We start from the raw sequence: 5,000 nt of genomic DNA, 5'->3' as shown, positions 1-5,000 counted from the left end.
GCAAAAGCGGCGACTACTCTACGGGATGCGCACGCCACGTTTCACACCAAGACTGCCGAGACTGCCAGCACACTGAGATGGGTAGCGCGCAGACCCGGTTCACCGGGATGGGTGGTAACGCAGGGCAGCTGACGAGAGGCGTGGAGCGGGTGGGTTAGGAGTACGGTGGTGGCGTGGAGGGCGAGGGAGGGACCCACGAAGGGAGGGAGGGAGACGAGGAGGTAATGAAGTAGGGACGGATGATGGACAAGATAGAAAGGTGACCCGTTTGTGAAAGGGAAATGGCGAGATGGTGGTGCAAAATGGTTGTGATGGAGCAGCTCATCATAACAGGGAAGCAAGGATCAGGGAAGAGGCTACAAGGGCAGGGAGGGAGACGAGGAGGTTATGAAGAGAGGAGAAGGTGGACGGAGGGGATGACAGAGTGGCAGAGGAAATTAGAGAGCAAAGAGAGAGGAAGGGGTGGATTTGAATTGTTTCAGGTGGAAGAGTGGATTGAGAAGGTGGAGGGGGAGGAGGAGATAAGTGGAAAGAAATTAAGAACGATGAGATCCCGGCCACAGGGGAAAGGAAGGTGGACCGTAGAGAGGAGGAAGACGACGCTACCTTGTGAATGAGGAATGAAAGAGAGAAAAGAGGAGAATGAAGTGAAGGTAAAGTGGTGGCGAATAGGTGTAAGTCGTGGAGGAAAATGAATAAAAGAAGATGGGAAATGAAGAACATGAGCAATGTTTGGGGAAAGCAAAGTTACAAAGTACATGTGTAGATCGTGGAGAAAAATGAATAAGAGAAGATAGGAAATGAAGAACATGAGCCATGTTTGGGGAAAGCAAAGTACAGGGAAAGTAGGTGGAGGAAAATGAATAAGAGAAGATGGGAAATGAAGAACATGAGCAATGTTTGGGGAAAGCAAAGTACAGGGAAAGTAGGGAGGAGAAGACGAAGATCAGAAGGTTTTGAAACAGGAAGAGGAGAGAAGAACGGGGAGAATAAAAAAGAGGAAGAGGAATAAAAGGAGATTGAAGAGGAGAAGAAAAGTGATGCGAGGTAGAACGGGAAAAAGTGGTATGTACTAAAGGAAAGAGAGATACAAAAGGAAGGAAGGAAGGAAGGAAGGAAGGAAGGAAGAACGAGGAGAATGAAAAAGAGGAAGAGGAGTAAAAGGAGATTGAAGAGGAGAAGAAAAGTGATGCGAGGTAGAACGGGAAAAAGTGGTATGTACTAAAGGAAAGAGAGATACAAAAGGAAGGAAGGAAGGAAAGAAGAACGAGGAGAATGAAAAAGAGGAAGAGGAGTAAAAGGAGATTGAAGAGGAGAAGAAAAGTAATGCGAGGTAGAACGGGAAAAAGTGGTATGTACTAAAGGATAGAGAGATACAGAAGGAAGGAAGGAAGGAAGAACGAGGAGAATGAAAAAGAGGAAGAGGAGTAAAAGGAGATTGAAGAGGAGAAGAAAAGTGATGCGAGGTAGAACGGGAAAAAGTGGTATGTACTAAAGGAAAGAGAGATACAAAAGGAAGGAAGGAAGGAAGAAAGGAAGGAAGGAAGGAAGGAAGAACGAGGAGAATGAAAAAGAGGAAGAAGAGTAAAAGGAGATTGAAGAGGAGAAGGAAAGTGATGCGAGGTAGAACGGGAAAAAGTGGTATGTACTAAAGGATAGAGAGATACAGAAGGAAGGAAGGAAGAAGGAAGGGTGGAAGAAGGTCAAAAGGGAATAAAGGCACAAGGGTTATGAATGGGAACATTGAAGAAAGACGACAGACGAATCAGAAGGGGAGATAACAGTGGCATAAAGAGCCAAATGAGTCGAAGAGTGAAGTCCCACAAACAAGGAGGCGAAAGAAAGGCCAAAAGCGAATAATCAAAAAGAGAAGAGAAGAAAGACAAAAGAGAAATAGAATACAATTGTGGTTCCGCGGAAGAATCACGATGGAAAGTAAGCCGGTGATTAAGGCCAGAAAAAAAGGGAATTAGCGAAAGGAGTGTAGGTATTATCCCCAGAAAAGAATAAAAAGACAAAAAATACGAAGTGAGAACTCTTGGGTGGCTCGGAAGAGATTGAGATGTTTGGTGGTTCAGGGTTGACGAGGTGGAGCGATAGAAGTAGACACGGAGGAAGGATCTGACCTAGATATGGACCAAAAGGTCTCCTGTCGGCATGCTCCGCCTTTGATAGAAAACAAAAGACGAGAACTGCGTAAGAGGAAACTGAAAGGGTCTACTTGTATAAGATAAGGTGGGTGTAGGATTTCATTTGTTTATAATGAGGGGGAAATAAAAAACACGAGAAAAACGCTGACAGCCCGCTGACTGATTTCATTTGTTTATAATGAGGGGGAAATGAAAAACACGAGAAAAACGCTGATAGGGCGCTGACTGATATTAATGGGGATACACATGGGAGAAATGAGGGAGATGCGAACCGAGGAAAAGGAAAATAAGGAAAATAAGTTAACCGGTTCCATTAGGAGATGAAGACGGGTCTGGAAGTAAACACGGAAGATAATAAGAGTGGGGGGGGTAGGAAAGGATACGGATTCAGGATGAGCGTTTAGGATAGAAGAGGAGTGGAAGAGGATAAGGAATATGTTGTGAAGAGAATCTCGAATAGGTTTAAACAGAGGTATTACTAATCCTCTTAACACTTTGAGCATATAGTCTTCTTAAAATTAAATCTTCTGGGTAATAACAGACGAGTTTATTCAGTTTAGAGACACTTCACTGTCGTTTTATTGATTAGAAAATATAAAAAAATTCGGTCAGTATAACCTTCAAAGAAATGTCCAATTTTGAATATTTTGTTCAGTCCAGTGGATAGCCTTCCTGCCTTTGAACGCTGGAAGCACTTGTTTAAGTAACACTTTTACGGTTTTCCACCCCCCCCCATCTCTCTGCAATGGCATGAATTAAAGGCGCAGTATACCAGTGTCGCACTGCATTGTTGGCTTCTCTTCAGTATAATCGGGCTGATCACTTGGGTGTCAGACTTCCTCCACAATGAAAATAGTCATGCCAAGACGCTCTCCATTTGGCCTCCACTTCGTATCCTCCATCCTAACCACCTTACCAAGTCAGAAGAAGCCATTACGATGGGGGTGTGGCAACACGCCACTTCTGTAGTGTCCCCTTAACGCATATAACATTTTTGTAAATAGAATTACTAATCGTGGTCAATCTATTATATCCGTCCGTGGTAATGAAATTGTATATTGTAAATACTATTGTCACATGCAGGGATGGTCCTTACAGTATATTGTAAATAGTGTCTATTTGTAGCATATTTGCATACTTGTACAAAACATTAAAATATTCATTGTAAATAATTTATGTGATGGCGGACGACATATCCAATTACAAGTCCTGAAGAGATTTGAATTTTCATTAATCATTTACTTAAGGACGATACCATTTACCATGATGTGGTAACTACCCACATCAGTTGGTGACCCCGGAGGCTGTGTCGCCTCCCAGAGAGGCTAAGCTGCACAGTCTCGTTTTCATTTCCTCTCAATGGAAGACCCTATAGAACTACAAGGTTTACTAGAGTGTTTTGTTGAACCGATCATTGACTTGTGGTCGCAACTCTTATGCTGCGTCCCCGTATGTCTTATGCACTCGGTATTTTAAGGACTTTTATGACGTTCTTACGGACCAAGTCAGTTAGCATTATTTTTGCGATTGGGGATTCATCTCCACTCAAAAGATAATGATGATCACTTTTATCTTCTACTGGCACTCCGTTATGCTACCTCTCCTTAAAACTTTCCTCTCTCATTTCTACAAATCCACCTCTTCGGTACGATGATATTCCCGGAACTAGAGGCGCTGTTTATTGCCGACAAAATACAAAATACACTTAAGCTGATTGTTAAGTCCAGGAAAGTCTCGAGAATTAACCTACCAAAATTTCATCTGGAGAAGCTTAGGGGTGACGCGTGCGCCCAGAAGTATGCAGTAGCGGTCTCCAATCGATTATATATAAATGCTTAGTGCCCTCACGTACCTTGAAGAAAAGCGAGTTACCTTCGAACGTAAAATTGTGAAAGCTGCCGAGGAATGCGTTCAAAGTTGAGGAGTGGTGTGGCGTCGAGCGAGGCACTTAGGAGTATAGAGATAATTTTAGAATATTTAAACCACCCTTTGTGACCATTCCGCCCATGGACGTTTAGGCTTATTCTCAACCTTTCCCAGTGTTCAATCCCCCCACCTTCTCCTCTTCCTCCTCCTCTTCTCCTCCTCCTCCTCCTCCTCCTCTTCCTTCCCCCCTACTTCTTTTCTCTCCCCGTTCCCTCCTTTCCCCTTATTTAATATCAAGCATATGTATCTCAACTTGTATTTGAAAAAGCTGTAATAAGCGAAACGTCGTACAAATAAAGGCTCCGTCCTCATATGGTGTTTAACTCGTCAGTATAGAGATAACTCATGCTACTAAACTGGATTGGGGTTCAGGACATATACACAACATTCCAGTGCGAATTACCTCAGATCTGTCTACCGAGTGCTAAATGAAATACTCCCCTCCGTATCTGTGGCTTACTTGAGCACTGTCCGGACAAAAGGTGGGGATCTAGTGTCAAATACGGATGGGCGTAAAGCTCGCCTATGGGGCGAGTAGATTGATGAGCTGCGCATGTCTGACCTCCCCTGACTTCTGTTCGAATGACTCTCCCGAATCCACCCGAGAGATGGAACTCCGCTTCTCTGAATAAAACTCTGGGTAGGTGGAAACGCGGCCGGCATCTGCAACGTCAGAGTGGAAAGGCTGAGAACCAGAGATGAGGCTCACCTGGATTCGAAGAAAGTATGTGATAAGGTATCATATAAGAGACCAGAGCGGAGTCTGAATTAAGTAAAGGGCGGGAGCAGTGGTAGACTGCTGGACTGGAAGTGAGACTTCCAAGAAGGGAGGAAGATGAGAATGGCAGTCACTGAAGATCCATCAGAAGGAGCAGGCAAGTGTTTAGGTGCGAAAGGGCGACCTTTTCATCTCTTAGACTACTG

The 5,000-nt window shown here is 44.1% G+C and overlaps 1 protein-coding gene across 9 annotated transcripts in view; it reads right to left on the bottom strand.

The window, feature by feature from the left end:
* Positions 1 to 45, bottom strand: part of cac (calcium voltage-gated channel subunit cacophony) — a 775,822-nt gene extending 775,777 nt beyond the window's left edge. For all 9 annotated transcript variants that reach the window (XM_076210759.1, XM_076210761.1, XM_076210766.1 and 6 more), the window contains exon 1: positions 1 to 45. This exon is cut by the window's left edge and continues 55 nt beyond it. The gene's annotated coding sequence lies outside the window, so the exon portion shown is untranslated.
* Between the last annotated feature and the right edge of the window lie 4,955 nt (positions 46 to 5,000).

This window comes from Oratosquilla oratoria, chromosome 27 (genome assembly GCF_046742065.1).
Source record: "Oratosquilla oratoria isolate Oo_2021 chromosome 27, ASM4674206v1, whole genome shotgun sequence".
Lineage (NCBI taxonomy): Eukaryota > Metazoa > Arthropoda > Malacostraca > Stomatopoda > Squillidae > Oratosquilla > Oratosquilla oratoria.
The sequence above is the reverse complement of the archived record's forward strand: the minus strand, read 5'-3'. Positions and strand labels throughout refer to the sequence as shown.